The 23,341-nt window shown below is 46.3% G+C and overlaps 1 gene segment (V, D, J or C); it reads right to left on the bottom strand.

Moving 5' to 3' along the window:
- Nucleotides 1–251: 251 nt before the first annotated feature.
- On the bottom strand, nucleotides 252–3,059 carry LOC311529955 (T cell receptor alpha variable 18-like). The segment is given in 2 exons: nucleotides 2,975–3,059; nucleotides 252–571 (listed from the first exon to the last, which is right to left on the bottom strand).
- Between the last annotated feature and the right edge of the window lie 20,282 nt (nucleotides 3,060–23,341).

Raw genomic sequence — 23,341 nt, forward strand, 5'->3', positions numbered from 1 at the left:
GGCACTGACAGACCGGTAAGTCTAACGTCAGTACCTGGCAAATTAGTTGAAACAATGGTAAAGAATAAAATTTTCAGACACATAGAAGAACATAAATTGTTGGGCAAAAGTCAACATGGTTTCTGTGAAGGGAGATCCTGTCTTACTGATCTACTAGAGTTCTTTTTAGGGGTCAACAAACATGTGGACAAGGGGAGCAATTTCATGTGAAGGAAGGGAGGGTTTTTGCACAGCACCGGGATGAGGCTCTGTCACTGGGCCCTCTGCAGGGCGCAGAGATACACCGCTGAATCTGCCAGCTCCAGGGCTGTGATAGTCACAACTGTAGAGGTGTCATCAGCCTGGGGAGTAAATCTCTTCTTGGCAAACTCTGCAAAACCCCGGACAGAGCTGTATGCCTTGGCACCTGTTCGGAGAACGTACTGCGGGCCTTGGTCAGGAAACTGACGGTACCAGTAGAGATAGACATCAGAGTAGCTGGTATTGTAAGAACAGCTGAGTGTCACATTGTCGCCTACTCCTGCAGACACTTCGGGTTTGTTGGACTGGATCGATTCACCCAGCACAGCACCTGCAACAAGAAATATACCAGTTATATACCATCAGAGTGCCCAACCTAAACACAGAGAGAGAGAGAGAGAGAGAGAGTATGGAAGGAAAGAAAGCTGACAGACCGAGATAAAAAGACAGACATACAGAGAAGAGGAGAGTACTGCAAACAAAAGTCAGGCGGGCAGCGGGGGACGGATAGTTAAAAGCAGTGGTTCCTGTTTTAGGGAGAGACTATTTAGCAATGGGAGGGGCTGCATGAACAAAACCAAAAATCACAATTACCTGGGCACAGAGTAACTATAAAAAAGCTTAGTATCAAACTCGTGCCCATGGTTTGAGCAAAGCGGATCTGGTTTGAGATTCACAAAGGGGCAGAGAAAACAGCGAAGCAACGGGGTCATTGGCTGAATGTGTTAAACTATTCCAGATTCCTCCCTGAAACGTCGAGGGGGACGGATCCGACCCCAGTGCCCAACCCCAGAGGAAATGAGGAGTGGAGAGGGGTGTTTGCTTCTGATTTCTCTGTGAAACCGTCTGCTACCTGGCTCTTCTTCCCACCCCAGCTTTCAAAAAGTTTTGTTTGTAGCTGTGACTATCCAATGGAGAAAATGACTAGACATGACATGGACTTCTTTGCCTGATCAGGGCATCAGGGAGACTTACTTGCATAAGAAGCTGGTTAAAAAGAAAGACTGAAGGACAAGAGAGCTGGGTGGATGGATGCTGATTTCAGTGGACCTGAAACGCGTCACAGCAGCTAAGAGCCCGGTCAGAGTTGCGGTGATGGGACAAAGATCAGAACCTCGCCCAATGTCTTCTACAGCATGTTTCCGGCTGCAGGAAATCCTGTTACGATTTTCCAAGATTTGTGGGGTGATTTCTTTTATTGACAACAAATATTTTGATTTAAAGGTTGTAAATTCATGCATTTATTAACTCGCATTTATATAACTGAGATAACGACGCATCGGGCTCCGTTTGCACAGCATGGTGGCTCTAACACGACACAGGGATAGAAACGGAAAGATCCTCCCGGACATGGGAAGAGCAGAAGGAACTGAAATCGACACAGACGGGTCACAAAGATAACAGCTAGGCACCTTATCCAATTATAAAAATCATTCTTCCTCCTGTTTTGTTTATGAACAGAAAGTGAGTGCTGTAAAAGAGCCCACTCTGTGACTTCCCCCTCTTCCTTCTCCTCTTTATGACACGAGAGTCCCGAAAGAGATGCTATCCAGGCGAGTGTTGGATTTAAAATAAAACACAACATAAAATGTAATTCCCAGAACGTCAGGCGCGCCCCCTTGTGGACACAATAAATCATGCCAGTAATTTTGACAAAGCAGCTAGAAAACGTAAGAATGGTCTGGCCCAGTATGGCCAAAGGTCCATCTAGCCCAGTGTCCTCTCTTCCAACAGTGGCCAGTGCCAGATGCTTCAGAGGGAATGACCAGAACAGGACAATTATCGAGTGATCCGTCCCCTGTCGTCCAGTCCCAGCTTCTGGAAGTCAGAGAGGCTTAGGGACATCAAGAGCATGGGGCTGCATCCCTGACCATCTTGGCTACTAGCTGTTGATGGACTTCTCTTCCATGAGCCATTCAGATATTTCTCTAGACGGGGGGAGGCTTATTTTCACATGGAATTTCTTATGTTTCTCTAGAGGAATCATCAGCTGTTGGTTTTGTGCAGGAGTCATTGAGAGAAATTATCCAGCCCCTGTTATGCAGGAGGTCAACCTGCATGTGCATAATGCTTCCTTTTTACCTTGAAAATCTGTGTATCGCTGTGTTACTTGTCCCCAGAAGAGATTATTTTAAAGATTGGATAGTTCCTACAAGCCATTCCTTAGTTACAGGAGTCTGGGGAAAGTGTTTCTTTGCTTCCTAAGGAAAAAAAAATCTTCTCACTAGAATTCACCATTTAAAACCAGCTTAGTGTAAATTACTGTGAGTATTAGTGGTTATAACTCTGTCATAGCCAGTCCCAAACCCGGCTGGAATAACAGGAGAGTTGTTATCAGGCTGGCAGCCGCCAGCCATAAAACTTTGCCAAATAAATCCATGAAATGAGTCCTCTGTAAGCCTTATATGTAGATTTGGAAGGATTAGTTTTTAGCAGTAAAAGTCAAAAAAATGTGGATTTCACAGTATGCCACACAAACCTAGGTACAAGTACTTCCCTTGATAGTCCTTTGCCTCGCTGTAAAATTCAGTTAAGAAAAATACTGGTTTGAAACGTATTGGGCTTTGGTTAAGTCTGTTTACTTTGACATATGAATTATCAACATCATGTTTTAATGGTCACATTGCTTTAACTTTTTGGATCTTTGAGTCTTCTGTCATTAAGTAGTTGTGTAAATCGCCCAAGTTCTGTGATGAGTGAGGGGCATGAGGAGGATGCAGGGCCCTGCGGGTACGTTTAGCCTCAGCCGGCATCAGGGTCCCATTGTGCTGGGTGCTGCCCAGACACTGGTAGAGACAGACCCCACTGCGTTTAAACATTTGGGCTGGGATTTAAGAGCCCGAGGAAGGAAGGCCTCCATTCAATCACAGGTATTTATGGAGGCATGTATCCATTTGTTTTGATGAGTGGCATTTTCAAGAGAGGTGGTGTGTGTGTGTGTGTGTGTGTGTGTGTGTGTGTGTGTGTGTGTGCACATTCTGTAATCTGTCAGCGAGATGCTGACAGGGAGGACAGCACCTGTGTGTCTGAGCTGTGGCCCAGCCCTGCATCCCTCACTGGGGGCGAATGCTGGGTCATGGGGACGTTCTCTCTGGTCCCTCTTCCATGCAGAGCCCCTGAAGGTGAAGGGAAGGGGAGGGTTTTGTACAGCTCTGCTGTGAGGCTCTGTCACTGGGCCCGCTGCAGGGCGCAGAGATACACCGCCGTGTCTGCCAGCTCCAGGGCTGTGATGTTCAGAGCTGTGGAGTTGCCATCAGCCTGGGAAGAAAACCTCTCCTGGGCGAAGCCTGCTGTATCACTGACGTAGCTGACTTCCTTCGTCCCTCTCCGCAGGATGTACTGCAGGGCTCGGTTCAGATACTGACGGTACCAGTAGAGATAGACACCAGCAGGGTAGCTGGTTTCATACGAACAGCTGAGGGTCACGGAGCCGCCTTCAGCTCCAGACATCTGGGGTTCCCTGGGCTGGAGCGAGTCACGGTCACCCAGCACAGCACCTGCAACAAGACATAAAATGTACTAGTTGTATGCAGTCTGAGCGCTCACTACGATAACCTTGGACTGGTAGATTGAGAGAGAGGAGATGGGGGACAGAAAGAGAGACTGCAAGGAGAGGGATTTAGAGTAGCAGCCGTGTTAGTCTGTATTCGCAAAAAGAAAAGGAGGACTTGTGGCACCTTAGAGACTCACAAATTTATTTGAGCATAAGCTTTGAGAGGGAGAGAGAGGTGGAAATAGGGAGGCCGTGTGTGTCTGTGTGTACAGAAAGAGAGAGAGAGAGAGATTCGGGAGCAATGGGACGAACTCTATGACCAACTACCTGGATATAGAGTGAAAACAAAAAGGCCGAACATCACACTTTTGCTCATAGTTTTAAGCAAAGTGGCTCCGATTTCAATTCCGTACTGAACCCTTCAGCCCTGAAGAGACAGCGTCCTGCCTCAGTGTGATAGACTCACCCAATTTCTTCAGACACTGGCCTAATAAGGGGCGTATGCGGAACTCAGAGCCCTTCCTAGCCCACAGGAAATGAAGCGTGGTTGGTTTCCCTTCTGAACGGCGTCCTTGCCTTCCTCAGGTTTCAGAGGAACAGCCGTGTTAGTCTGTATTCGCAAAAAGAAAAGGAGTACTTGTGGCACCTTAGAGACTAACCAATTTATTTGAGCATGAGCTTTCATGAGCTACAGCTCACTTCATCAGATGTATACCGTGGAAACTGCAGCAGACTTTATATACACATATATATAAATATATATAAAGTCTGCTGCAGTTTCCACGGTATACATCTGATGAAGTGAGCTGTAGCTCACGAAAGCTCATGCTCAAATAAATTGGTTAGTCTCTAAGGTGCCACAAGTACTCCTTTTCTTTTTGCCTTCCTCAGACCTTCTTTAGCGTGTCTTGGTTTGCTGGGAAGCCTGACTCTCTTTGCAAGCGGTTACATGAAGTAGGAAGTACAGTGACTGGTTGTACATAGAGTAAATTACATGTCGGAGAAATCTAGACCCCCACTTCCCAAAGACCAGTTTCTCAAGAATTCTTGTTTACTGGTGCACAGTGAGGAGGGAGTCCCACGGATTTTTTTCCCCAATAGGAATTGCGCCTCTAGCTTTGGTGCTTCCGAAAATCCCCTCTTCCACAAACATCACATTTAAATATCCAAGTTGAATCACTCGCAAAGACCCCCTCCCCTCCGAGGATAAATTACATCCGAGTGAGCACACGGAGCTCATTCAGGGAAAGTCTGGCTTAATGCACAAAGGCTTCAAAGGATTCCCTGAATATCCGAAGAACCAACGCGGAGTCCTGTGGCACCTTAAAGACTAACACAGAAGCTTATACCCAAATAATTTGTTAGTCTTTAAAGTGCCACAGGACACCTCTTTGTTTTTGCTGAAACAGACTAACACGGCGTGTCCCTTTGAAACCTGAATATCCCAGAATTTGAGCTTTTGCAGGAATTCCCGTTCTCAGAGTCCTCTAGCTTAGTGAGAACCTGCCACCAGCCCTCCAGATGTAAACTTTTAGGGTTGTTACAGACAGTGGGATCTGTATTCAACTGTGACTGGGAGAGAGGGGGACAGAGAGATGGGTGGTAGTGGGAAATGATAGAGTAACCTTTTGCCGTTCATTAAAATGGAAAGGACTTCAGTCTTGCTGAGAAAATGTTCCATTTTCATCAGTTTTGAGCTTTTCTTTCTCTGAATTGGGCTGTGCTGGATTCGACTGGGTTGGGTTTCTCTGGGTTTGTGTTATGGGGTGTATATGTGTGTGTGTTGGTTGGAATGAACCGGGTTTCGTTGTTTTGTATTCGGTTGGTTCGGGCTGTAATCACGAGCTGGGTTTGGGGTTGAATTTCATTGAGTGAGGTTGCGCTGCTTTGGGTTGGGTTTGACTGGATCGTGTTGGGATCGGTTCAGCGGGATATGGGGTTCAGGCAGGTTGGATTGATTGAGGGTTGGCTTGGACTAAACTGGGCTCAGGCGGATTCGGTTTCATGGGGGCGGGGTGTGTGAATGCACGGCCACGCGGCTTGCAGCCCGTCGGTTACACGTGTATTGACAGAGTTCCCTTCTCTAGAAGGGCCAGGCTTGTTCTGAGAAACGTGTCCCCTGATATATGTCATAACGCGGGAGGGGAGCTCCTGAGTATATGAAATTATGGTAGTGACAAAATATTATTAAAAGTTAGACTAACTCGTACCCTTGTTCTAGCACTTGGCATTTATGGTTTTTCAGTCTTTTCAATAAGAAATGTATTTTAAGCCAGATAATCTTCATTAATAGTAAAAAATCAGGAATATACATTAGGGCAAAGTAAAGGAACTAAAGTGTGTTAGAGAAGATTAACAGAATATCAGGAAAAAAACCAGTTGCTTTTAAAGAACAGATTAGACAAACACCTGTCCAGGATGATCCAAGTACATTTGGTCCTACATCATCACAGGGGACTGGACCAGATGCCTCTCGATGCCCCTTCCAGCCCCGTGTTTATGATTCTATCATGTTGCCATAAACAACCCCCCGCTGACTTCTTGTACGAGTGGAGATGCAGTTCTCCCCCACTGTGGGTCTCAGAGCACAGTAATACACAGCGCTCTCCTGGTGAGAAACAGCCTCAATCTTGAAGGGAACCGTCTTATTACCCATGTATAAAGATGCTGAGAATTTTCCCTGGACAAGCGTCTGATCCGGAGCATCAAACTTCGTTTTAGTCAGTATATGCTGGGGAGGCTGGCTCGGATACTGCCGGTACCAAAAGAGGTACGGGTTTGAGTTACTGGTGGTGAAATTACAGTGTAAAGTTACACTTTGTCCCTCTGAGCTTCTCACTTCGGGAGGAGACTGGTCCACGGAGTCACTTTGTGCAAGACCTGTGGCGGGAAAGAGAGACTTTAAATATATCTGTGTGTAGGGCTGGACCTTTTAAACTCAGTGGGACTTGGATCCCTCACTCCCTTATGCTCCTGTGAAAAGTTCAGACGGTATCGTATAGGTCTGAATCACTCCTCAAAAACATCTCTCTCTATTCGCAGCACACTGATGACTTGGTTTGTGATGCTAACCTGGCTGTCTCTTTGCAAAAAAAACAAAATTCCTCCTACGATTTCTTTGTTCAGAGACCTGTATTTTTGTCTTTGCAAATGCCTTTACTTCAAACGAAAGCTTTTACTCTCACCTGACTGTGGAAGCAGAAGCCAGAGCTGTACAGCCACGAACAAGAGCATTTTGCAGATTCCGGTGACCCTCGTGTTGTTACTACGATCTGCAGCTAGTCAGAGAATATCTCCTCCTCCTCTGCGTTTTTGAGAATGACCATTCATGTCCTAAAGATGAAACCTGCTTCCTCCCTGAACGTTCTGTCCTTCCTCTCCGCTTGTGACGCCACACAACGAGCAGACTCACTCAGCGTCTGGTTCCAAGTTTCTTTAATACACATACGCAACGCACTGTGAAACAGGGGTGATGTGACGGTGTAGAGCGCCCTCTGGTGGATGTAAAACAATAATGAAACAAGCAAGAAAACCAAGCGCTCATCTCTTGTGAAAATCTGCTGCCTCCCCTCGGGTATTTCACCCGGGGTCTCTCCAGCGGAGTTCTGAGCATGAGGCCATTCTCTGGTGTCTGAATTAGGGGAGAGTTACCGGGTTTTGAAAATTGCCCCCAAAAGATACAAATTAATCTGCCTTGGAGTCCATGCTCTGACACAAAGTTCCTGGGTGACTTTGGGCAAGTCATTGAGGGTCTGATTATTATAGGTCCTAAGGTGACTAATGAGGCAATATAGAGGCTTTCTGGTATTTTAAAATCTCCTAGATACCTAACGCTCATTGAATCCCTCGAGGCGCCTCTCTCCATCTGAATGCCCCTAAGGGCAGACTCACAAAGGGACTTAGGCACCTAAAGTGACAAGTAGGTGCCTAAATCCCAGAATCAAGCCTTTTGGGGATTCACAAAACCCTCGTTCAGATGCCCCCAAGGCCTGTCGTGGCCTTAAATCTCTCAGTGCCTAAATTTATTCAGTAAAAGTTTGTACAGGGGGGGGCAGTTGTTTTGTGTTTTTTTCCTATCAGGATGCACACTGCCATACAGGATGCAGAGGCCTAAACCCCAGAGTGATTCTCAAGATGGAGGAAGATGGGGTGATCCTGCACCTAACTCACCTGCTGGGTCCTGCTCAGTAAGTGTGCCCAGACCTCACCTATCGGATCGGCCACCTTAGGCATTTTAAATATCAGCTGGGAGAGAGGAGCAGCCCCTCCTCTTTACTTTTATCCCAGTCTTTAGGTTACTCACCTGGGATGTAGGAGACTCCTGGTTCAAGTCCCCCCTTCCACCTGAGCACCAGAAGAGATTAGAACAGGGATCTGTAACCTTGTAGGTGAGTATCCCAACTGCTGGGCTTTGGGATATTTGGGGAGGGGGGAGATCCCTCAACTGGCCTGAAAGAGCTGTTCCTCAGTGAATAAACACTGAAAGATTCATGGCCATGGGGGCGGGGGAGAGAATAAGTCTGTAGCCTGGTGAGGGGAGGACTTACCTGGGGGGGACACCCGGTGCCTCTGCTCCAATAGACTTTTTCAAATAACTTATTCACAGTGGAACAGCTTCAGTAGAAGACACTGAGGTCCCTCCCCCAGCCCAGAATGTCCCATAGCCCAGTGAGTAGCTTAACTATTGAGTTAAAAGTTACAAGGGACCTCCTCCTTCCTCCCCCGCAGCTTAATGGCAAGAGAAGGTTTGCAAATAATAATCTCAGAGAGAGGCATGTCCCTACAGCCCAGATTTAGACACCTATATATCCCTGAGAGAGGCCGGGCTTAGCACACACACCACTCAGCTTGGTATCTCCCTGTTGGCTAGTTTAGGGGAGGAGCCGCCTAGCCTGCTGGCTTTTGTGGATCCCATATTTAGGTGTCTGTCTCTCCCAGCTCATTCTTTAGGAAGCCTGAGCCACCAACTTGAGTTTTGTGAATCCCAAAGATTTTTGTAGGCACCTGAAAGCATGTTCAGCTTCACCGCACCCAAGTTCCTTTGTGAACTCGCCATACATACCTTCTAGGAACCTCACACAGACAAATGGACTAGGCCTCACAGGTGTAACAGCAACCCCCCGTGTGCTAATCTGTTAGCCAATGGGGAATATTTCTCAGGACAGCTGGAATACTTTCCCCCTCTCTGGACTCCACATTGGAAGTAGTAGAGAGGGGTTTTTATAGGGTCACTTAGTTTTTCCCACAATAAAAACTGAGGGGTCAATTAAAATACTGAGTGAGTAAAGGAAGTAAACTTCCTGCTCCTGGGTATAAAATAATGTTGTATGAGTGGGGTGGGGTGTAGAAAGAAATTTCCCCTAAGGGCAGGTTCCCGCATATCGATCCAGCAAAGGGTCCCTTGGACCTTCCTCTGAAGCATCTTGTACGGGCTACTTCTGGAGACAGAATACTGGTCTAGGTGGAGCCTGATCCACTATGATCCTGTGTTTCCTGGTTTCCTTTAAAATTGTGAGCAACCTTAGTGCTCAGCCCTAACCATAATCTTAAATCCTAACTCAAAATCCTAACGCTGAACCTAGCTCCCAACCCTGCTATTAATTCTGAACCGTTATCCCGAAACCTTGCCCTAATTCCCCCAGAGCCATAACCTAATGCCAAAATCCTAATCCTAAACATAACACCAACTTTAACCTTAAACCTAACCTAATAATTGCCACAACCCTCACCTTAACCCTAGCTTAGCTGTAACATTACCCTTGCTTAACCCTAATACCAACTCCTAACCCTAATCAAAAACTCTAACCCTAATTTCCCCTAATCCTATCCCTATCCCTAATCAAAAATTTAATTCTGACCCTAATGCTTAATGGAACCCTAATCCTAATTGTAATCCTACCTCTAGCCCTAACCCTAAATTCTATCCTGCCACAACAATTTATCTAACCACAATCCTAAGAAAAAAGGGTAACTACAAATGTAATCCTACCCCAATCTAGCACTAACTGCTTAGCACTATCCTAAACCCGAATTTAAAACATTAACCCTAAAAGAGGCCTAACCCCAACTTCCACTCTCCAGCTTCTAACCATGCTCTAGTCCTAAAGCTTTAACCCTAATCTTAACCGTAACCTTAAAATACCCATAACCCTAATCCCTAACCCTTAATGATAACAATACATTTAACCCTAAATTCTAACTCATTGCCACACACATAATACCCCTATCCCGTAACCCTAACCTTTTACCGTACCCCTAACCTGGACGAGAGTAATGAATGGGGATTAGACCATGGCAGAATTATTCAACATTTTTAAGAACAGGGATCTGCATTCTCTGTGTCCGGTTATGAAAATTGTTACACTTTGAGTTCCTGAGACGCCCAAAGACTCAGATATTTCAGTCCTTTGTGTTTCTTAGGCCTTGTCTACACTGAACATAAGAACATAAGAATGGTCATACTGGGTCAGACCAAAGGTCCATCCAGACCAGTATCCTGTCTACCAACAGTGGCCAATGCCAGGTGCCCCAGAGGGAGTGAACCTAACAGGTAATGATCTAGTGATCTCTCTCCTGCCATCCATCTCCACCCTCTGACAAGCAGAGACTAGGGACACCATTCCTTACCCATCCTGGCTAATAGCCATTAGTGGATTTAACCTCCATGAATTTATCCAGTTCTCTTTTAAACCCTGTTATAGTCCTAGCCTTCACAACCTCCTCAGGCAAGGAGTTCCACAGGTTGACAGTGCTCTGAGTGAAGAAGAACTTCCTTTTATTTGTTTTAAACCTGCTACCCATTAATTTCATTTGGTGGCCCCTAGTTCTTCTATTATGGGAACAAGTAAATAACTTTTTCCTGTTCACTTTTTCCACACCACTCATGATTTTATAGACCTCTATCATATCCCCCCTTAGTCTCCTCTTTTCCAAGCTGAAAAGTCCTAACCTCTTTAATCTCTCCTCATATAGGACCAGTTCCACACCCCTAATCATTTTGGTTGCCCTTTTCTGAACCTTTACTAATGCCAGTATATCTTTTCTGAGATAAGGGGACCACATCTATATGCAGTATTCAAGATGTGGGCGTACCCTGGATTTATATAAAGGCAATAAGATATTCTCAGTCTTATTCTCTACCCCTTTTTTAATGATTCCTAACATCCCATTTGCTTTTTTGACTGCCTCTGAGCACTGCTTGGATGCCTTCAGAGAACTATCCAGGATGACTCCAAGATCTTTCTCCTGATTAGTTGTAGCTAAATTAGCCCCCATCACATTGTATGTATAATTGGGGTTATTTTTTCCAATGTGCATTACTTCACACTTATCCACATTAAATTTCATTTGCCATTTTGTTGCCCAATCACTGAGTTTTCTGAGATCTTTTTAAAGTTCTTCACAATCTGCTTTGGTCTTAACTATCTTGAGCAGTTTAGTATCACCTGCAAACTTTGCCACCTTACTGTTTACCCCTTTCTCCAGATCAATTATGAATAGGTTGAATAGGATTGGTCCTAGGACTGACCCTTGGGGAACACCACTAGTTGCCCCTCTGCATTCTGAAAATTTACCATTTATTCCTACCCTTTGTTCCCTGTCTTTTAACCAGTTCTCAGTCCATGAAAGGATCTTCCCTCTTATCCCATGACAACTTAATTTACATAAGAACCTTTGGTGAGGGACCTTGCCAAAGGCTTTCTGGAAATCTAAGTACACTATATCCACTGAATCCCCCTTCTCCACATGTTTGTTGACCCCCTCAAAGAACTCTAATAGAGTAGTAGGGCATGATATCCCTTTACAGAAACCATGTTGACTTTTGCACAACAATTTATGTTCTTCAATGTGTCTGACAATTTTATTCTTTACTGTTGTTTCAACTAATTTGCCCAGTACTGACGTTAGACTTACCGGTCTGTAATTGCCAGGATCACCTCTAGAGCCCTTCTTAAATATTGGCATTACATTAGCTATCTTCCAGTCACTGGGTACAATAGCTGATTTAAAGGACAGGTTACAAACCATAGTTAATTGTTCCCCAATTTCACATTGGAGTTCTTTCAGAACTCTTGGGTGAATGCCATCTGGCCCCAGTGACTTGTTACTGTTAAGTTTCTCAATTAATTCCAAAACCGCCTCTAGTGACACTTCAATCTGTGACAATTCCTCAGATTTGTCACCTACAAAAGACGGCTCAGGTTTGGGAATCTCACTAACACCCTCAGCCATGAAGACTGAACCAAAGAATTCATTTAGTTTCTCTGCAACGACTTTGTCATCTTTAAGTGCTCCTTTGGTATCCCGATTTTCCAGGGGCCCCACTGGTTGATCAGAAGGCTTCCTGCTTCTGATGTACTTAAATAAATTTTTCAGAGTAACAGCCGTGTTAGTCTGTATTCGCAAAAAGAAAAGGAGTACTTGTGGCACCTTAGAGACTAACCAATGTATTTGAGCATGAGCTTTCATGAGCTACAGCTCACTTCATCGGATGCATACTGTGGAAACTGCAGAAGACATTATATACACAGAGACTATGAAACAATACCTCCTCCCACCCCACTCTCCTGCTGGTAATAACTTATCTAAAGTGATAATCAAGGTGGGCCATTTCCAGCACAAATCCAGGTTTTCTCACCCCCCCCCCACACACACACAAACTCACTCTCCTACTGGCAATAGCTCATCCAAACTGACCACTCTCCTTACAATGTGCATGATAATCAGGGTGGGTCATTTCCAGCATAAATCCAAGTTTAACCTGAACGTCGGGGGGGGGGGGAGGGGTAGAAAAAAACAAGGGGAAACAGGCTACGTTGCATAATGACTTAGCCACTCCCAGTCTCTATTTAAGCCTAAATTAATAGTATCCAATTTGCAAATGAATTCCAATTCAGCAGTTTCTCGCTGGAGTCTGGATTTGAAGTTTTTTTGTTTTAAGATAGCGACCTTCATGTCTGTGATTGCGTGACCAGAAAGATTGAAGTGTTCTCCGACTGGTTTATGAATGTTATAATTCTTGACATCTGATTTGTGTCCATTTATTCTTTGACGTAGAGACTGTCCAGTTTGACCAATGTACATGGCAGAGGGGCATTGCTGGCACATGATGGCATATATCACATTGGTGGATGTGCAGGTGAACGAGCCTCTGATAGTGTGGCTGATGTTATTAGGCCCTTTGATGGTGTCCCCTGAATAGATATGTGGGCACAGTTGGCAACGGGGTTAGTTGCAAGGATAGGTTCCTGGGTTAGTGGTTCTGTTGTGTTGTATGTGGTTGCTGGTGAGTATTTGCTTCAGGTTGGGGGGCTGCCTGTAGACAAGGACTGGCCTGTCTCCCAAGACTTGTGAGAGTGTTGGGTCATCCTTCAGGATAGGTTGTAGATCCTTAATAATGCGTTGGAGGGGTTTTAGTTGGGGGCTGAAAGTGACGGCTAGTGGCGTTCTGTTATTTTCTTTGTTAGGCCTGTCCTGTAGTAGGTGACTTCTGGGAACTCTTCTGGCTCTATCAATCTGTTTCTTCACTTCCGCAGGTGGGTATTGTAGTTGTAAGAATGCTTGATAGAGATCTTGTAGGTGTTTGTCTCTGTCTGAGGGGTTGGAGCAAATGTGGTTGTATTGCAGAGCTTGGCTGTAGACGATGGATCGTGTGGTGTGGTCAGGGTGAAAGCTGGAGGCATGTAGGTAGGAATAGCGGTCAGTAGGTTTCCGGTAAAGGGTGGTGTTTATGTGACCATTTTTTATTAGCACCGTAGTGTCCAGGAAGTGGATCTCTTGTGTGGACTGGACCAAGCTGAGGTTGATGGTGGGATGGAAATTGTTGAAATCATGGTGGAATTCCTCAAGGGCTTCTTTTCCATGGGTCCAGATGATGAAGATGTCATCAATATAGCTCAAGTAGAGTAGGGGCGTTAGGGAACGAGAGCTGAGGAAGCGTTGTTCTAAATCAGCCATAAAAATGTTGGCATACTGTGGGGCCATGCAGGTACCCATAGCAGTGCTGCTGATCTGAAGGTATATATTGTCCCCAAATGTAAAATAGTTATGGGTAAGGACAAAGTCACAAAGTTCAGCCACCAGGTTAGCCGTGACATTATCGGGGATAGTGTTAAATACATTTTGTTATTATCTTTTCAGTTTTTGGCTAGCTGTTCTTCAAACTCCTTATTGGCTTTTCTTGTTACATTTTTACATTTAATTTGGCAGTGTTTATGTTCCTTTCTATTTACCTCACTAGGATTTGACTTCCACTTTTTCAAAGATGTTTTTTTATCTCTCACTGCTTCTTGTTAAGCCATGGTGGCTCTTTTTTAGTTCTTTTTCTGTGGTTTTTAATTTGGGGTATATATTTAAGTTGGGCCTCTATTATTGTGCCTTTGAAAAGTGTTCATGCAGCTTGCAGGGATTTCCCTCTAGTCACTGTACCTTTTAATTTCTGTTTAACTAACCGCCTCATTTTTGCATAGTTCCTCATTCTGAAATTAAATGCCACAGTGTTGGGCTGTTGAAGTGTTCTTCCCACCACAGGAATGTTAAATGTTATTGTATTATGGCCACTATTTCCAAGCGGTCCTGTTATAGTTACCCCTTGGACCAGATCCTGCGCTCCGGTCAGGACTAGATCGAGAATTGCCTCTGCCGTTGTGGGTTCCTGTACCAGCTGATCCAAGAAGCAGTCATTTAAAGTACCAAGAAATTTTGTCTCACGCTTCGTCCTGAGGTGACTTGGTACCCAGCCAATATGGGGATAATTGAAATCCCCCATGATTATTGAGTTTTTTATTTTGACAGCCTCTCTAATCTCCCTTAGCATTTCATCGTCCTATCACTGTCCTGGTGAGGTGGTTGATAGTAGATTCCGACAGTTATATTTTTATTAGAGCCTGGAATTACTATCCACAGAGAAAAGGAGTACTTGTGGCACCTTAGAGACTAACCAATTTATTTGAGCATGAGCTTTCGTGAGCTACAGCTCACTTCATCGGATGCATACTGTGGAAACTGCAGAAGACATTATATACACAGAGACCATGAAACAATACCTCCTCCCACCCCACTCTCCTGCTGGTAATAGCTTATCTAAAGTGATCATCAAGTTGGGCCATTTCCAGCACAAATCCAGGTTTTCTCACCCTCCGCCCCCCCTCAACACAAACTCACTCTGCTGCTGGTAATAGCCCATCCAAAGTGACCACTCTCTTTAAAATGTGTATGATAATCAAGGTGGGCCATTTCCAGCACAAATACAGGTTTTCTCACTCCCCCCACCCCCTTTTATTTCAAAAAAACACACACACAACAACTCACTCTCCTGCTGGTAATAGCTTACCCAAGGCGACCACTCTCCCTACAATGTTCATGATAATCAAGGTGGGCCATTTCCAGCACAAATCCAGGTTTTCTAACCCTCCCCCCCCCACACACACAAACTCACTCTCCTGCTGGCAATAGCTCATCCAAACTGACCACTCTCCTTACAATGTGCATGATAATCAAGGTGGGCCATTTCTAGCATAAATGCAAGTTTAATCAGAACATCGGGGGGGAGGTAGAAAAAAACAAGGGGAAATAGGCTACCTTGCATAATGACTTAGCCACTCCCAGTCTCTATTTAAGCCTAAATTAATAGTATCCAATTTGCAAATGAATTCCAATTCAGCAGTTTCTCGCTGGAGTCTGGATTTGAAGTTTTTTTGTTGTAAGATAGCGACCTTCATGTCTGTGATTGTGTGACCAGAGAGATTGAAGTGTTCTCCGACTGGTTTATGAATGTTATAATTCTTGACATCTGATTTGTGTCCATTTATTCTTTGACGTAGAGACTGTCCAGTTTGACCAATGTACATGGCAGAGGGGCATTGCTGGCCCATGATGGCATATATCACATTGGTGGAGGAGGAAATCAAGGACGAGGGTGCTGAGTGGGAGGGGGGACCCATCATCCTCAGATGCATGCAGCCAGGAGCTCTTTTCTGCCCCGGAGGAGCCTAGCCAGTCGTAGCAGTCGGTGACTGGGGAAGCTCAAACAGCAGAGGCGGAGCCTGTTAAGCAGCTTTGATTTTGGAAAGCGAGGTGTTGGGGGCCGATTGTTGGGGGCAAGTTGTTGGGGCCAGGAGGGTTGCAGGCAGCAGGCCTGGCACTGGGCAGTGCTTGTACAGACACATGCCTACAGGGGGAACAGGGTGTTCGTGGACTCTCCCACTTCACGGTAATCGGCCTCAGAGATCTCCTCGAAAGTCTCATGGAGATACTGGACAATCCGCTTCCACAAGTAATCTGCAGAGGTGCTTTGTTCCTTGTCCCATTAAGGGTAACATTCCCATGCCACTGTGCCAATGGTGGGGAGGGACCATTGCTGCACACAGGCGAGCCACGTAAGGGCCAGGGCAGAAGCCGCAGTCTTGCAGAAGAGCCTCCCTTGGTTCCCAGCTCACCCTCAGCAACAAGATATCTTCCAGGATGAACACAGCCTGTGGAAAATGTGTGGACAGTGTTGAGTACAGGGCCTCCCTGCAGTGTTGGCTCTCCCCAAGACACATGGTCCCTGAGTACAGTACGACCCTGGAACAATGAGTTCCCCTGCCCCTGTGGTTATTCATCATTTTGGGGGTCTTGTGGCTTATGTGCTCTCGCCTTGGGACAGCCGGTTAGTGGTAGGTTTGTGAGTAGTGCTTGTGGTTTAAAACAGTTGTCTCAGTGCTCCGTCTATTGCTAAAGATGGCGCTCTGTAAAATGTTGCATTTTTACTTCATAGATCTGACTTTGGAATCCCAGCCTGCCTTGTTATCGCTAGCTGAACAGCCGCACAGACTCAGGAAGTGGCCTCGAAAAACTAAAGAGGACATTTTGCATGAAGTTATGCAGCACATCACTGCTGAAAATAAAAAAAACCCTGCAGGAGTGGCAGGACAGCGAGATGAGGGAGCAGAAGGAGAACGTGGAGCACCGGAAAGAAGCCATGGAGCGGCTCCTAAATATCATGGATCACCAAGCGGAATTGATCCAGGCGCTCACTGCCTACGGAGCAGCTCCATGTCCGCCCTCCCCTGCAGCCGGTGCCCCAAAACTCTTTCCCTTGTGCCCCCATGTCACTGCCAACACAGTTTGACTACCATCCTGTCCCCAGTCGGCATCCTCTGCATTCCACACCTGCCCCTTCACCATCCAGCCCTGCAGACTCCCACCAGTACGCACTGCACTCAACCCCTGTTCCCACACAGTTTAGCCCTGCTGAAGTGCAGCGTCCATTGCACAGCACCCCAGACAGCAAGGCTGCATGTGATAGCTGGACATACGCAAATCTGTAAATGTTCTGGAGCCCTCACAGCACCTTTCCCCCTCCAACTCAGTGCAGATGTGTCATACCATGTGTGTCTCTCCAACTGTTCTGGGTTTTTTAATAAATGATTTTTTTTGTTTTGTTTTGAAGCATTCTTCACTCCATTAAATGAAAGCACACATAGCCCGGGAAAGCAACAGGCACTGCTAGTCAGTGCATCGTATGGAGCAATCACAATCGCCTACTACTCCCGTGCAGGGCACCAAACATTACTGGCTGTCAGCATCCAATTGCTGCCTCAAGGCATCCCTAATCCTTACGGCCTGGCCCTGTGCCCTTCTAATAGCCCTGGTCTCTGGCTGTTCAGAGTTAGCCTCCAGGTGCTGAGCCTCAGCTGTCCAGGCCTGAGTGAAGGTTTCACCCTTCCCTTCACAAATATTATGCAGGGTACAAGCATGCGGCTATAAGCATAGGGATGTTGTCATCGGCCAGGTCCAGCTTCCCATACAGACATCACCAGCTGGCTTTTATATGGCCAGAAGCACACTCAACAGTCACTCTGCACCTGCCCAATCTGCTGTTGAACCACTCCTTGCTGCTATCAAGGCTCCCTGTGTCTGGCTTCATAAACTACTGCATCTAGGGGTAGGTGGGGTCTCCCAGAATCACAATGGGCATTTCAACTTCCCCTATGGTAATCTTCTGGTCCGGGAAGAAAGTCCCAGCTTGCAGCTTCCTGAACAGGCCAGTGTTCTGAAAGATGTGTGCGTCATGCACCTTTCCGGGCCAGCCTGCATTAATGTCAATGAAATGCCCCCGGTGATCCACAAGCACCTGGGGAACCATAGAGAAATACCCCTTCCAATTAACATACTCTGAGGCTAGGTGGGCTGGCGCCAGAACTGGAGTATGCATCCCATCTATCGCCCCTCCACAGCTAGGGAAACCCATTTGTGCAAAGCCAGCCACAATCTCATGCACGTTACCCAGAGTCATGGTTCTTCTGAGCAGGATGCAATTAATGGCCCTGCAAACTTGCATCAACATGATTCCAACAGTTGACTTCCTCACTCCAAACTGGTTAGCAACCGATTGGTAGCTGTCTGGAGTAGCCCGCTTCCACAGTGCAAACACCACCTGCGTCTCCACCTGCAGGGAAGCTCTCATTCTCATGTCCTGGTGCCGCAGGGTGGGGGCGAGCTCAGCACACGGTCGCATGAAAGTGGCTTTCCTCATCGCAAGTTCTGCAGCCACTGCTCATCATCCCAGACGTGCATCACGATGTGATCCCACCATTTAGTGCTTGTTTCCCGAGCCCCAGAGTGGTGTTCCATGGGGGTCAGCACATCTGTGAATGCCACAAGCAATCTTGTGTCGTATCTGCCATGCATGGTGACATCAGTGTCAGACTCCTCAGTGCCGCTTTCTAGTGTAAGGAGTAATCACAGTTTTTCCTTCCTGAATGGTAACAGTGCGTTGGGGTTGTGTTGTTGGGTTTGCATAGGTGCTTTCTGCAAAAGAAAACAAATTTTGCTAATTGGTTACGGCTGGAATTTTCATATGTTAAGGCAGGTGGGGTCCCAAATTTCCCTGTAGAAGGGCTCCTCACTGCTTTAAAATCTTTTCAAAATCTCAGCCACACAGGACATTATCATAATAAAATATCCTTTCTAGTGTACCCCATTTGCAAAGATCTCCCTCAATTTACTGCCACAATTACCTACCTTCCCCTCAAAAGTACACGGTGCCCAGCTTCTGTCTATGGTTGAAAATTATTTACATCAGAAATAAAAAACCATTTACACAAAAGGAAGGAATCCCATCTCTCTTTTTCATTTTAGTTGATGACTAATTTTATGTCAACACCTTATCCATCCCCCATTTAGGATCCTTCCCAGCGATCAGAGTTCCCAATGTGGCCATTGGCAGGTTGAGAAGTGTAAGGAATAGACTAGAATAGGTTAAATGAAATGAGGATAGCATAGAACTACCAATTATAAAATGGAAATAAAATAGTTAATGCCCTGGAACTAAACCATACTCACTTAAAACAAAAACTAGTACAATCAGCAAAGAGAAAATAAAAGGCATTTTCATTGTCATGATTGGTGGTTTAATAATCCTCGTCCCCGATCCTATGCACAAAAAGGAAGCTGTGTCTTTTTCCTTTCCCAGATAAAAAGAACGGCAAAGTGAGACTATTGTCTTTGCGGTGATGCCTTTAACATCTATATTGCATCCCTGGAGCGTCTCATTCTGCAAACCTTGTGCAAGTGTCTCTTTCTTCTTGTGAGCACTTTCCCTTGAATTCTTTCTCACGGTCTCTAAGCTGCAGAAGGAGGTGTGTACTGTAGAGGGCAGAGTTCAGAAATAAATAGGGGCTGAGATACTGTGTGTGTCATTGATAGAGGGGATGTATTTTGCGGGTACAACACTGCCACCTAATGAGCAAATGAGTGAATGGGTGGGGGGGTGTCTTGCCCCCTGACTCCTCTGGTGCGGCACTGAATGACCTGAGAGTTTGAAGTCTGAACCCTTGAGACTGACGCCATGTACCCAAAACCACCCACAACAACGTTTTTTCCGCATCAGGCATTGGGAGCATAACCCAGAATACCAATGGGCAGCGGAGACTGTGGGATAGCTACCCACAGTGCACCACTCCGTCAGTCGATGCTACCCCCGGTATTGAGGACGCACTCTGCCGACCTAATACACTTATGGGGACTTGCACGATCGACTGTATAAAATCGATTGTTAAAGATCGACTTCTAGAATTGACCTAATATCGTAGTTAGACATGCCCATATAAGTTAGCTTGCCAGGATAAATAAAGCCTTGGGACGTTATTAGAGATTTTAAACATAAAGTTTCAGAATGTACTGAAAAAGGACTCTAAAAATTGGAAGGTGAAGGAAATCCTTCTTCAAGGCATAAATCTATATACAATTGCACAAGGAGAGGGGAAAACCTCCTATAAGGGAAGTTACCTCATAACTACCTACTCCAGAGTGCCTCTCACCTTTCTCTGAAGGTGTTGGTGGTAACTACAGTCAGAGAGCAAAAACTGCTTTAGATAGCTGTCTGGTCTACTCCACACCAGTAATTCCAGTATCTCTATCTTTCCTGACTTCACTTCAATTTCTGGATCACTGCATTTCTGAAACCAGCAAAAGCTTCACACAGCAGACACAAGGGCAGTTCTGGCAGGCAGAAATTGTTGAAAAATTAAACGAGATTTATATTCTGTTTCCTCTAGGAATGTGGAACATCTCGATTTTGTTGAGATCCCAATGTCCTATTTTAATGGCTCAGATCCTCAGCTGATAGGAACCAGTGCAGCTCAGCTGACTCCTATGCAATTCCTCACTGATTTTAAAACATTTTGAGGAACTGGATCATTTGCTTCCACTGAGCTCCACCCAGTCCCAAGAGTTTGGGATCTGGCCCATTGACTCCAGGGAAGCTATGCACATTCACACCCTGGGGAAGGGTTTCAGAGCGGTAGCTGTGTTAGTCTGTATCAGCAAAAACAACAAGGAGTCCTTGTGGCACCTTAGAGACTAACAAGTTTATTTGGGCATAAATTTTCCTGGGTGACAACCCACTTCATCATAAGCATGGAGGGGAAATAGAGGAACAGGTATAAATACATGAAAGGATGGGGGTTGCTTTACCAAGTGTGAGGTCAGTCTAAGGAGATACACCAATAAACAGCAGGATACCAAGGGATGGGATTCACTGACTCCAATGGCGCTGTCCTTCTGCGGCTGGAACCCACACATCTTCAGTGCCGCCTCCTCTTCCCAAAGCGGGTTTTTGTGCAGCGACCCTGCTGGGTGCGATCACTGTGTCGCTCATGGCGCAGTAGTAGACGGCGGAGTCGCGAAGTTCACTGGAGTTTTTCTTCAAGTGGAAAGTCTTCCCCTGTTTGTCGGGTGTGGCGGAGAACCCTCGCCGGCTCCTGCTCTCCTCCTCATCCGATGCTTCATATTGTGTCAGCAGGAGGCGAGGGGCTTCATCTGGGTACTGCTCGTACCACCAGAGCGTGGGAATATAAGAAGTGTCATAGCTGCATTTCAGCAGCACTGGTTCCCCTTGGGATACTGTCAGTCTGTCCTCAGGCTGTGTCACTGACTCTCCATTAGCCCCTTCTGGAAAACAATAAAATGCTTATGTAGAGCTATACACGACTCTTGGCTTGAACCTGCAGTGTTTATCTACCTCCCAAGCATCCACAGGCTGGAGGGAGGAGAAGGTTTATAAACAAATGGTTACAAAAATAAATTAGGGCTAATTCCGCATCGCCTGGAACGGGATGCAGCTGCATTTCAGTTGTGGCCATTTCCACCCGATGACCGTCTGGCCCCATACAGAGTTGAAATGGTGCAGGTACGGTACTCACCCAGAATCCGAAGCAAGGTAAGAACAGACACCCAGGGCAGGAACATATTTCAGGGATGAAGTGGGATGGAACCTCCTCCCCAGTTCCCACAGCCCAAGAAGGAAGCTTCTTCCTCGCCTTCCCCAGCTGTGGAGAGGAGCTGGGAGGGAGAGGTTTTACTCAGGGAGGTGATGCCTTAAATACATCGGCAGCTCCTTTCCTACTGGCGCTGGTCTCCTCCGCTGAGTCACTGTGGTGCTAACCACGCAGGCAGCCCTGCGCTGCCCCTGCACTCGGCTCTCTGGCTGCTGCACGGAGCTGGAGACTCGAGGAAGGGGGAGGAGAAATTGCAGCGGGATCCGAGACCAGGTTAAACAGCGGGACTCTGAACGGCCAGCCCGAGACAGCTCTGCCGGAGAGGCGAGTCGGTGAGAAAACAGCGGCCCCTTGTGGGGAGCGTGGAGGACTTTTCCCCTAAACCGCTCAGTGTTTTTCTTACTTTTACTCCAGTCGGACTATCCCGTGTTCAACAGCTGCACAATCTGCCTGATGTCAAGGGAAAGGAATTAGGGTCAATCCCGCAGCTGGAGGAAATCAGTGTAGTTCCCCGGGGATCATTTGAGCTACACCAAACCTCTATATAGCTCGCTAAAAGATACTGAAGAATTGGGAAGAAAAGATTACAGTCTGAAAGTGCAGGAAGGATTCACAATCAAATGTCACACAGGGCACAGACGTGGCTGCGCTATTCCTGTCTGTTCTAGGCCAGTTTTAACACCTTTTGTATGCTGCTAAATCCCACACATTTGCTCTATCATCTAACCCCGTTTAGAACTGCCCAAAGGTATGTGTCCATTGGCGGATGTTTTGGCTTCATCCTTCATACCTGTCCCAGCTATTTCCACCTTATTCCCAAATTTATCGAGAAAATAAGGAGTTGTTCAGCTGTCTGGTAAATCTCACCATTTGTTGTAAATCCATACCTAATAATTTCCTGCTTTATTGCCTTTGAAAGAATTTCATGTCCGTTTGTAACTGTGTGGATTTCAAGTTTTCACACTGACAGGTTTAAGTGGAAATAACATTTGAGTTGAAGGTTGGTAGCTTGGTCTATAAGTGATAGATGTTTGCTGAACAAATCTTATCTCAGGGCTGGTCTACACTATGATGTTAGGTCGAATTTAGCCACATTAGGTGGATTTTATAAGCAAAGCGGCTACACAACCAATCCCATCCTGTCAACTTAAAGGGCTCTTAAAATCGACTGCTGTACTTCTCCCGGAGGAGGGGAGTGGCGCTAAAATTGACCTTCTTGGGTGGACTGTGGGGTGGTGCAGACGCAGCACTGTGCAATTCGATGGTATTGGCCTCTGGGAGGTGTCCCCGAGTGCTCCAATGTGGCGGCTCTGGACAGCACTTTCAACTTGGCTGCACTAGCCAGGCACACAGGAAAAGCCCCGGGAACTTTTGAATTTCATTTCCTGTTTGGTCAGCGTGGCGAGCTCAGCAGCACAGGTGACCATGCAGACCCAGGGTCCCAAACGAGCTCCAGCATGGAGAGAACGGGGGACGGTGGATCTGATTGCTGTGTGGGGAGAAGAATCTGTGCAGGCAGAACTCCAAACTAGCAGAAGAAATGCCCATAACTATACGAAAATCAGACAGGGCGTGGCGGAGAGAGGCTACACCAGGGACACACAGCAGTGCCACGTGAAAATTAAGGAGCTCAGGCAAGCCTACCAAAGGACAAAGGGGGCAAATGGTCACTCTGGGTCACAGCCACAGACATGCTGCTTCTTTGAGCATGCCATTCTAGGGGGGGACCCTACCACTACTCCACCACTGTCCGTGGACACCTGCAAGGCGGGAGTCTCACGCAACACAGAGGAGGAATTTGTGGATGAGGAAGAGGAGGAAGTTGAGGGCAATGTTCAGCAGGCAA

The sequence above is a fragment of the Lepidochelys olivacea genome (assembly GCF_965140295.1).
Source record: "Lepidochelys olivacea isolate rLepOli2 genome assembly, chromosome: 13".
Classification (NCBI taxonomy): Eukaryota; Metazoa; Chordata; order Testudines; family Cheloniidae; genus Lepidochelys; species Lepidochelys olivacea.